General features: G+C 44.4%; 1 long non-coding RNA gene across 1 annotated transcript; it reads right to left on the reverse strand.

Moving 5' to 3' along the window:
- Positions 1-929: 929 nt before the first annotated feature.
- On the reverse strand, positions 930-3,572 carry LOC308473997. Its single transcript, XR_013984448.1, has 2 exons — positions 3,463-3,572; positions 930-1,154 (listed from the first exon to the last, which is right to left on the reverse strand). It is a non-coding gene; the product is annotated as an uncharacterized lncRNA (long non-coding RNA).
- Between the last annotated feature and the right edge of the window lie 8,031 nt (positions 3,573-11,603).

Here is an 11,603-nt window from a genome sequence, read left to right on the forward strand (position 1 = left end):
CCACCTCTGTCCCTTCATTCTAGGAAACCAGACATCTTTCCCTAGATCCACACACTTTCTTTTTTATAAGTATATTTGCTGCTGTTTCTTGCTTTCTTCATAACCCAATAATCCCCCTTATAAGACAGTTTTCTGAAAAGGAAGGACAGATACAACGAATGAACCTATCAAAACCACTCTGGAGTGATGCAGAAAAGGTAGGTCGCCCTGGCAGGGCACCAAACTTTGTCTGCAATATATATCTACCTTTTTAGTAGTCTTCCTTTTTAGGAAGGGTCATTTTGGCAGGGTCTTCCAAGGGCCAAAATAGAGTTGTAGCTGCTTGCTAAACACACGCTCACTGGTTGGCTATAAAACAGAGGTGGGTGTCTACTTTTATCCCTAAAACAGAGTGCAGAGGGATGGGAATGAAATTAGCCACCCTCTACTGCTTGAAGAGTCCCTACTTAGCTCATTTTTGAGAGAGGAGCCAGGCTGAGGAGGGAAAAAAATTAAAGCAGTAGAGCTTTAGGTGGTGGGGGGGAGTAGAGAGTTGTTTTGGTCCCTTCCCCTATGCACTTCATTTAATGACAAAAGTAGACCAGACCACCCCAGCTGGCAGTGAGAAAGAAGCAGGCTGCTGGCAGAAGCCAAAGGGTGAGAGCCAGGCTTGATTTCTGTTTGATGCAAGACCTTCAGTGGTGTTAATGCTGTGAGCCCCTTGAGTTATATATATGTGTGTGTAAATAAACCATATATCATAAAGACACCACAGTCTCTGCTGTTCCTCATTCCAAGCAAACCAAACCCTGGACAAGTGTCTGGAACCTCTGGGATCTCATACCACTCAGAGATTGGGCTGGTGTGCAACAATATTAAATATTGCCTCTCTCACCCACTGCAAGAAATGTACCAAGTCCATGACAAGGCAGCATAAATTAAAGGACAAATTAAGTTGACAGAAGTTAAGCAGTCTAGAAAAACACTGCTATCATTTTAATTAGGGCTGTTCATTTTCTGCAGTATCATGCAAGCATATACTATCTGCCTCCTTGCTCAGCTTGAGGAGTTGGAGTCTGATGAACTAATTCTGTCTTCAGGCAACAGCATCCAGTGCCTCCAAGGGGGATGGTTGTTCTTCCTAGATAGTCTCCAGGCATGCTTCTCCATCTCACCTTAAAGAGTATCCGGATGAAGGAAAAGAGCCCCTGTGACTTCAAACGGGGAGCAGAGGAAATTTCACCAGATTCACTTATCATGCAATGCCTGAGATGAAGCGCTCCCCCCCCCCCCGCTCCACCCCAGTAGTATTATGGGAATTACTCATTTGTCCTGAGAGCAAGCCAATACTATTTATTCGTTTTTGTAACCTTACCTTCCACCAGGCAGCACACACATTTCCTTCCCCTCTGCTTACTATTAACCTTACAACAGCCCTAAGATAGACATTAGACTGTTGGGCTCAGGAAGAGGGACTAGCCCAAGGTCATACAGTGAGCCTCATGGTCAGGGATGGCAGAGAAAGTCATTTCGGTTTGCATTTAAAGGCAAACCTGCCTAATTTGCACTTTCTGAAACAACAGGTGAACCAAAACACAGCCATCCTTCAGAATTTGCACTTCTCTGAATTTTGTGGTAGAAAAGTCAGCAAAGTCATGTGTACAAATATGCAAGTGCCTTTGGTAAAATGTGTGCATAAAAATGCATATTTGCATGAAAATAACGTACAAAAATGCATTATTTTAGGGCAGAGTATTTTGTAAAAATGAGTATTAGGCAAAATGGTATACAAACATGTACCTTGGAAGAAATTTGCTTCAAAGTGCTAATGAATCTTCATGAGGATTTTTTAAAAATCACTTTCTGATATAGAAGATCTGAGCTTAAGATTGGAAAAGTAAGAAACTTGAGAGAAGCCAAAATCTTAGCCAGATTTTAGCCACTTAGCCAACTAAGTGGGAATTTGAACCTGGGTCTTTCTGTTCCACCACACTGGTTCTCAGCCACTAGCAAAGGTCCTTGCAGGATGAGTGACGGTGTGCATTAGGTTTCAGCATGCCCCTTCAAGTGTCCCAAAGGATTGCAAACTGTTGCCCCATATATAAGTGACTTCATTCACCTTAGCAGCAGCTCACCATCAGAACAAGAAACTCCTCCTTGGTCCGGGAGGGTCATGAGAAGTGGAGCCAAGCATCTTTTGAAAGCAGCGTGAGACAACAATGGCTACTACTTTTTAATCTACTGGTTATTTTGGAGACAGGAACGAGGTCAGTATAAGGATCCAGTGCTAATGTTTGTACAGAACTAAATTATCAAACAGATAAATATAAGCAAAAGTGCATAAACTATATTTTAAAAAATTCTACAGAATGTCAAAAGAATAAAAAAACCAGACCCATGGGTGACCTTTATGGCTGGATTCCTGCCTCTCCACCAATACAGGCACAGCCTGAGAGTTTAATTAGACTCACCTCTCCATGTAAGGACTCAAAGTTCAGAGAAATCCTTTTTCTTTCACACTCACAGTGTGAAATGGCATGGGGTGGGGTGGGGGAGGCAGGGTCTGATAGAGAAACAAAATTAAACCTCTATTTGACTTTGTCCGTGCTTCCTTTAATATATTTTTTAGCCCGAAGCCTTTTTTAAAAAAATCTCTGCCTTCCAAAGATTCAGCCTATTTTATACCTTCCTTTGAAGATATTTAGGCTATGCCTCTTGAATGGCAAAGATCAATGGGCCATGAGGCTGTGACAAACTCAACTATATCGCGGGGGGGGGGGCTTAGCACCCATCAAAACGCTCAAAAAGCAACGTTTAAATGGGTGGAAATATTTTTAAAACCAAATTCCTGTTGCAGCTTCCTACTCCCACTTTCTCTCTGGCAGGGGAGTCATTTCAACATGGTGTGCATTTGTGACTCTTCTTTCAAATTAGCTCTTAGGCTCGGCTATTATCCCTCTTCACTCCCCCCCCTCCCCAAATGTGTTACTCACATTTAGTATATTCATTTATATTCATTCACAGCCTTTCATGCAGCTCGGCACTCACAGAACAAAACATGTGTGCCTGATGAGCTTCTGGATTTTCCATATGGGTGGGTAGCTGACAGGGTCTGGGGGAAGCATCCAATGTGTCGAGTCCAGAGCAGCAGATTTATGACAGTGACGCATTTGTAAATAACATCCTGTGGCTACTGTTGTTTTAGTAAGCCTTGAAGGGTAATTACATTGGAAGACCATTGGAGGTGAGTATGCTGGCAAAGATCACTGCTGTGTCCTTGCCTCACAACAAGCAGGCAGATGTTTGTGTATTTTATCGAATGAGAAAGGCAGGCTGGCAGCTTAGCAATGCTCAGAGGTGGCTTCCTGGGCTGCTGCTTTGCAAAGCTTTTTTTCCTCTTCTTTTTGCCAAGCATTCCACTAAACATATGCTATGACACCTACACCTGGGCACAGGGTTAATGATACACACACATAGACACACCTTTAGCTCGTTTAATTAGGCCCCAGGCAAGTTGCTCTGAAGGATTTCTGCCTGCTTGTTTCCATCCTTCCGGAGTCACAGGCTGCCACTGAGCACGTGCAGAGTGCCTTTTCACCAACCAGAAAAAAATGTGTTTAAAGAAAGCAAGGAAAATATCTCCAAGCACAGTCAGAAGAGTATCATCATTTTTTTAACACACAGAGAGAAAGCCACATTTTATAGAGAACAGGAAAACAACTGAAACAGTGAGCAAACAATTTTTTTCCTGGCTCCTCCTATTCTGAAAACTAACCGGGGGGGGGGGGGGATCCCAGTAGGCCTGCAAAGTTCTGACTGCTTGACAGCTCTTTCCTTGGTCTACTGAAGCCTTGTGCACTTGATACATTTGGATAACATTTCCATTAGGGCACCCTCTGCAGGTACTCAGTAGGGCTGTGGGATGGACTTGGCTAGGACCCAAAAACAAATCAGATGAAGAAAGAGTCACCCCAAGTCCCTGAATGGAGCAAGTGTAGACAAGGAAGCAGACCTCACAGGGAAGCAGACCCCAAGAAGGAGGAGGAGGAGGAGGAGGAGGAGGAGGAGGAGTTTGGATTTGATATCCTGCATTATCACTACCCTAAGGAGTCTCAAAGCGGCTAACATTCTCCTTTCCCTTCCTCCCCCACAACAAACACTCTGTGAGGTAAGTGGGGCTGAGAGACCTCAGAGAAGTGTGACTAGCCCAAGGTCACCCAGCAGCTGCATGTGGAGGAGCGGAGTCGCGAATCCGGTTCACCAGATTACGAGACTACCGCTCTTAACCACTACACCACACTGGTTTGCTTGCCTAGGAATGTGGGATGGTCATGGAAGGAATTGCAAGAGGGCTTTCCTGCCCCAGAACTAAAATGTTTCATCAGAGCTGCCAGGAAAGAAAATTCCTTGACTGAACAAGTAAAACATGGAGTGCACTTACTCTTTGCAGGAGAGCTTACCAGTGGACTGGTGTATTTAGAGTGTGCTGAAACACCTAATGCCTTATAAAAGCCAAGCATTTTCTGTGACTAGGACCATTTATATAAGGGAGAGGGTGGCAATGGGGAAGAAGCAGGTCCTTCTGACATCCCCATAAGACTTGCTTCCCTGTCTACTTTTATCTTCCCTCCCTTCCTTCAGAGCTGCTTTTATAGAAGGCTCTGAGCCATTTTCAAAGTCATTCTCTGCAGCTGCATCTAACATCCTCTGTTTTCTATCAAAATCCTTACCAGCAGCCCCCGTGGAATGGGATCCTGATCCTACATCCCTGGAGGTAGGAAACCTAGGATGCAGCAGGTTGCTCTCTAGGGTTCCTTCACCTACAAACACCACACTGTTTGGCACAAATTGTTTCTGGCTTCTGCATGTGCGTAGCTGTTGGTGGACTGAGCTACATCCTCTGTTGGCAATGCTAATTCCCTCCCCAATTTTCCAAACCTTTCTAGAGGTGAACTAATAGTGCAAAACAACCCCCCCCCACACACACACACTTCCTTGAGATGAAAATTGCATGATGAAAAGCATTTCATCAAGGAGATCATTAGCATGCGATCAAAAACTTCCGTGTTTTGATATCTCAAATTTATAATTGCATTTAGCACCTTGAAGCCACCTCCCTATGTAGCCTTCTGGCTGAGCTACTGAAATGCAGCCTGCTAAGAAGCATGAAAAAGAAGAAACTCTGGTGACTTCCATGTGCAATACACTGCTCAGCCAAGCCATTTCAGCTTACAAACAGCATATTAAGCAGGGCTTTCCTGACACACCCACACCCCGAACTGCCCATCACAGATTAGATCCATTTTAGTATCTGGTCTCCTGAGGTTGATACCAGGGGAAGTTCAAGACATGGGAAAAAGCAGCAGTAACACTGTAATTGATATTCAGCCTCAAGAATGAACCACAGAAGTGGGTGGTAGATGCGCGTAAGTAAAAAGCTTTGATCCCACAGAGGTCAGGCTGGGGTCAAACTAACAGCTCTGCACTTGAATCACCCATGCTCACCTCTGCCTTCCAAATATTTGATAGGCAGCAATGTATAAATTGCTCCTCTTATGAGCAAGGTTGATCAGGACTGGCCCTAGCATTAGGCAGAGTGAGACAGAACTCACCATGAACACCTCCATTGTTCTCTTATAATGGCAATGAGAGGTGCAGGAACTGAGTTCCAGTGAGTTCTGGCTGAAAAAAAAGCCCTGCCCAAAGCAAAAATAAAAGCATTAATAGCTGGCATTAATTCTAGCTGCAAGTACATTCTAGCACATTTGGATGCAACTGTCAGGAAAACAGAATAAAGAGCAGAGATAGCCAGCACAAATGGGAAACAAAGTGCCAGGCAAGGAGGAATGTTAGCACACAGGGGTGTGCATAAGAAATTGTGGTCAGTTGTGCCTATTGGAGGGGGGAAACAGGAGATGAATTAATGCATCAGGAAGGGAGCGATGGGAAACAGTTCTAAGGACCTCTGCAAGAATTAAACAATAGGTTTCTCCCCCAAGGAGGGGAGACAATGGAGGTTAATGGCATTGGGACTCAGCTAGATTGGTAAAGAAAAAGCATTGTATATGCGATATAACACTATGACACCAGATGGCGCTGTGGAGTCCCTTCTTTCCCTACCGGATCTCCCTGTATGAGTTTACAACATGTTTAACTGAATCGCTTCTTTGACATGTCTAGATCCAGCCTAGGTCAAAGTCTAGTACTGGGGAGAGAAGAGAACCAGGAGCAGAACCCAAGCCTCGTCTTCAATTTCACAGCTACCTGCTATGAGTTTACTTTCATACCTACCTAGGGTGTCTTGCTGACTCATTGTTTTACTACTTTACTGGCTACAAGTATGTGTCAGCTTTGCTATGTTGACTCTAATGTTTAAGCATTCTATTTCTAATAAACTCTTTAGATAATCTATTTCTGTTGTCTTCTGGTCTTGCCTGAATAAGCTGGCTCACCCCAATAAACTTAGAACTGTGTGGTAGCTGAAGGACTACCTGCAGTCAGGTGTTATAATTAAATTAAATTAAATTCACCTTCAGAGAAATTAGACATAGGTAAGTTTAATCTCCTTCACTGTTTTGGGGTGTCATGAGCAGGAGCTAATTGTTAGGCATTTCATTATTTCTGTATTTTAAATGCCAGGGAAGGGGAGAGGTGTTTGTGGGATTTTTTTTCTGCCTCAGGTGCCAAAAGAACTTGGCCAGCCTTCTGAACGAAGCATCTTGGCTTTGATAGAGGCACAAGATCATTTGCTGCTTTGCCACCTCAGGGAGCAAATTGTCTGGGTCCAGCCCTGCTCCAGATTCCGTGCTTTCTGCCAGTGCTTTCGCATAGGTTTTACAAGAGGATTAAAACCATCTACTGGCAGCTTCTCAAACACCTCGTTATATATATGCTACAGCAATTTCAGCAATGCACAAATATGGAGGCAGGCAGGGAACTGTTGCCACCCCTGGAATCTGCTGCTCAGAATTTGATCTGATAAGTTTAGCATGGTTGAAAGAGGTTAAATAATTTGCCCTCCTTTCCTCCAGTCTTTAAGCAACCTTGTTTTGAGTGCAAAAGATAATTAAAATGCACTGAGTCCAGAGTTAATTTGCATTGGAATAACAGAATCACAGAATCATAGAATTGTAGGGTTGGAAAGGACCCCAAGGGTCTTCTAGTCCTGCAATGCAGGAAGCTCAACTAAAACATCCACCACAGATGGCCATCCAACCTCTGCTTAAAAACCTCCAAGGAAGGAGAGCCCACAACCTCCCAAGGGAGACCGTTCCACTGTCAAATAGCTCTTACTGTCAAAAGGTTCTTCCTGGTGTTTAGTCAGAATCTCCTTTCTTATAACTTGAAGCCATTGGTTCAAGTCCTACTCTCCAGAGCAGGAGAAAACGAGTTTGCTCCATCTTCCATGTGACAGCTCTTCAGATATTTGAAGATGGCCATCATATCTCCTCTCAGTCTCCTCTTTCCCAGTTCCTACAACCTTTCCTCATAAGGCTTGGTTTCCATTATGGTATCTTGTTGGAGTAGAGGCCTTAATGTGAACCCAGGATCTGCTGGTATTTCCCTCCTTCCCTGATTGCTGGAGCTGATGGTGGAAGAAGAGGTCCCATTACAAGGGTGAGAAACTCCGCAGGCCACGTGTCTGTAGTGGGCAGGGGCAGAAGAGCAACAGTTGTGGAATGTGCTACATTCCAGCCAAGCAAAAAGACACTTCTGCAAACATACCTCTCCATCCACCAAGCATTCTCACAAGTCAAGGACCATTCCAGCCAGGCAAAATATCTCACAAGGAGCACATAGAGAAGGGCTCCTGGAGGGTATGTCCTGAGGAGAAGGTGTAACGTAGGGGCTAGAGAGAAAGGCCTGAGGCTCCCCACCTCTTGCCATACTACTTTGTAATTGCCTGCTGGATTAATGGTTGATTCTGACATTCAGGATTGAACATTTGTAGCTTCCATGTGGTCCCAACCTATGCTTCTCTGATACAACATAGGACTGCAGAGACCCTGTGGGACCAGCAGGATCTCATGGGAAAAGTCCAGCCCCGACTATGAGGAAAAACAACAACAAAGAGCCTTGGGGCATCTGTAGAAATGGATTTATTATAGCATAAAGCCTAGCATATAGCATAAAGCCTAGAGCCCCCTTCATCAGATACAATCTTGATATACACTGAAATAAACCCAAACAAGAATTCTCAACAACCTTGACCCACAAATCCCTTTTCTTTGCTTGCAGGCAAATCGGCCTCTTCAGTTAATAACTACTCACCTCTTGTCATCAGCAGTGAATTCTGTGGAATGCAGATGAGTAAAGATATCTCCCACATTTCAAAAGCATGCTTCAGACCACTGGCCTTCAAATGGTGGGCCAGGACCCACTCGTGGATTGTGGCCTGATCCAAAGTGGGTCACTACCACCATGCAGATATATGGTAGAAGATTGAGAAATGGGTCCCTTAATGCATGTTTTGGTTAAAAGTGGGTCCTGGGTCTGAAAAGGCTCAAGACAACTTAGAAGCAGGAAACTGACATTTCTTTCATATCTTCCCTCCCTCCCTCTCTCCTTCCCTCTCACTCTGTGTGGAGAATCTGACCCAGAATTCCAAGTTCAAATATTGAGGGCAAATCCCTAAGAGCAATGGACGACTCATTCTTGGGTGGGGGGCAGTAGAGAGGGAAAGATTAGAATAACCTGAATTTCTTAAGCCTTTTTAATATCATAGCTGTTTGGCTAAATGAAGGCCTTCAGATCATCTGAAGCTGAAAGGGAAGAAAAGGAAACTGCAAGATCAGATCTTTGGGGTTTTTAAAGCCAATTTGCAACTCTTATGGAATTAAAAAGATGCTGATGAGCTCAGTTTGACAAGGTCTATGTTGGGAACAGGGAAAGCCTAAGTGGAAGTGACAGGGCTGGGAATAAAGTGTGATGTCTTCACCACCACGCATTAAGCTTTCAGCTCACGCTCTTAAATCTTTTGCCTATAAATATTAAATAATTTACTGGTGTCTGGATTTTCTGCTGTTTTTTTAAGGACATGCTTCTATATCAGAGATAAGGTCCATGCCTGAGCCCACACCTTCCTCCTCACACACACACACGCCCCCAATCTTCTTTCAATGAGCAAGGAAAATGGCTTCATCCCAGATAGTGTCAGCACTATAAGACCTTTGCACATGCTCAGTTCCTTGGTGACTTGAAATGGATCTTTCATAATGCCATACTTGTCAGGTGACATGAAAAGCATTGCCTGTGGCATTTCACACGTTATAGTAATGGCTCAGTGCAGGAGCTACAAATTTTGCCACAGTGGGCAAATGTTTGCATTGCTGCCTTACCACCTCTCTCCCTCTCTTGGGGGGGGGGTGTCCTCTTTTGTGGCAGCAGTGGCACTTATTGGCTGCCTGTGATGTGTAACATCATTTTTTAAAAAAAGTGCTGCCTGTTGCATTTACATTGGGCAGAAGTGGTTCCTAAACTATAAGTTGCCACTTCGCAGGTGAATGCCAGCAGCAGGGAACAAGAGCAGAAGAGTAGTGTGCTGTTGCACTCATGCTCCACTTGCATGCTTCTCACAGACATCCAGTTGACCACTGTAGGATATGGTATGCTGGACTAGATGGACCTTGGGTCTGACCCAACAGGGTGGTTCTTCTGTCCCAAACAGCAGCCACTTTAGCCCAGTGTAGCAAAAACATCCATCATCAGATTAAATAGAGGAGGCATAGTCAATGTGGTGGTGCTTTGTAGAAGACATTGAACTCCAACTCCCATCAACCCTAGAGCAGCATGGTTCATGGTCAGGAATGATGGGAAGTGCGGCCTAACAAATACCTGGAAGGCACCATATTGGTTACACCTGAAATAGGTTCTTCACCATAGAAGCACCTCAGGCGTTAATGTTTCAGGTGCCACGGGAGTCCCTGAGGTGTGTCCATAGCCAGTTGTTTACTTTCTCCCTCTGACTTGGCGTGAAAAGAACAACAGCTGATCTGCATGCTTCACCTGACAGAGAGATGCATTTGAACTGTATGCCAGCGAGGTCACTGTGCTGAGCTTGAGGCACTGGAGGAAGGGAGTCGAGAAACATCCAGTGCCCTGCCTTTGGTATAATGAGCCCCAGAATCATTACTCCGTGCCTGAAGCAGCCTCTTGTTTGCTAAAACACCCTCTTCTGAATGTTAAATACCAGCCTCGGTGCTCTGAGACTTGAAGACACAAAAACAAATCTTGATTTCTTAACCAACACATGCAACACAGCAGCACTTTTTAAAAAGTTTTCTTTTTCTTTTTCTTTTTGCACTCATCGGAATAATCACCGACTGGTTCATAGTCAACAGCATTTAATAAGTCACCGAAATGCTTAAATTAGAAAATGATGCTGCTTCATCTCTCAACAGGAAGCTTATTAGAGCTTGTGTTGATTTGTAGCATACAAAAACACAAGAAGTGGAAAGGGACTGGAGGCTTATACTTTATTCATATTAACCAGCCCACTCCCAGGGTGCTCGGCAGATAATGCCCTAACTGCAAAAGTGCCACGCAAGATGACACGCCGGAATCGTCAAACGTGAGGAGAAATTGACCCTGTGCTACAGCCCACTTTTGGCTTAATAGGAACAGCTGGTCAGTGAAGCGTTTGCTCAAAATTTAACAAGGCTTCAACACCAAGAGGCATCTGCCAATAAATCAAAAGGGAGAGCCCAGTTCAATGAGATTTAATTTAAATTCATATCTGAGGCTGACAGACGAGAGCTTCATTGCTCTTCCACAGGCCTCAGAAAAGAGTGGCATTGGCTCTGGAAAGGCATTTTGTTTTCTGTAAAGCAGCGCAACCATCTAGAGGGTTCAGAGCGTGTATGATGAAGACTACTGAGAGAGTGGGAAAGAGAGAGATGGAAAGACCTAGTGCAAGAGGACTGGCCCTATCAAGACCATGGACACATTTGCCACGGCTGTGGTTGCATGAATAAACCACATCAAGCGGTTTAGAGCTTTAACAGCAACTTGAGATACAGATGGGTCTTCCCAGTACTATGGTAACCTTCCCAGAAGGAAAGGAAATAATAGTTACTCCAGTGCTGGATTAAAGTAATGGGAGGAACTCAGTGCTGAAGTACAGCTCAGGGTCTTGCCTTATCAAACCTATATACCTAATCCTGTCTTACCTATAGTCTCTGTCTTGGGCCCGGTCTTATTCAACATCTTTATCAACGACTTGGATGATGGACTCAAGGGCATCCTGATCAAATTTGCAGATGACACCAAATTGGGAGGGGTGGCTAACACCCCAGAGGACAGGATCACACTTCAAAACGACCTTGACAGATTAGAGAACTGGGCCAAAACAAACAAGATGAATTTTAACAGGGAGAAATGTAAAGTATTGCACTTGGGCAAAAAAAATGAGAGGCACAAATACAAGATGGGTGACACCTGGCTTGAGAGCAGTACATGTGAAAAGGATCTAGGAGTCTTGGTTGACCACAAACTTGACATGAGCCAACAGTGTGACGCGGCAGCTAAAAAAGCCAATGCAATTCTGGGCTGCATCAATAGGAGTATAGCATCTAGATCAAGGGGAGTAATAGTGCCACTGTATTCTGCTCTGGTCAGACCTCACC

The sequence above is a fragment of the Podarcis pityusensis genome (genome assembly GCF_964106645.2).
Source record: "Podarcis pityusensis genome assembly, chromosome: 3".
NCBI classification, from domain to species: Eukaryota; Metazoa; Chordata; class Lepidosauria; order Squamata; family Lacertidae; genus Podarcis; species Podarcis pityusensis.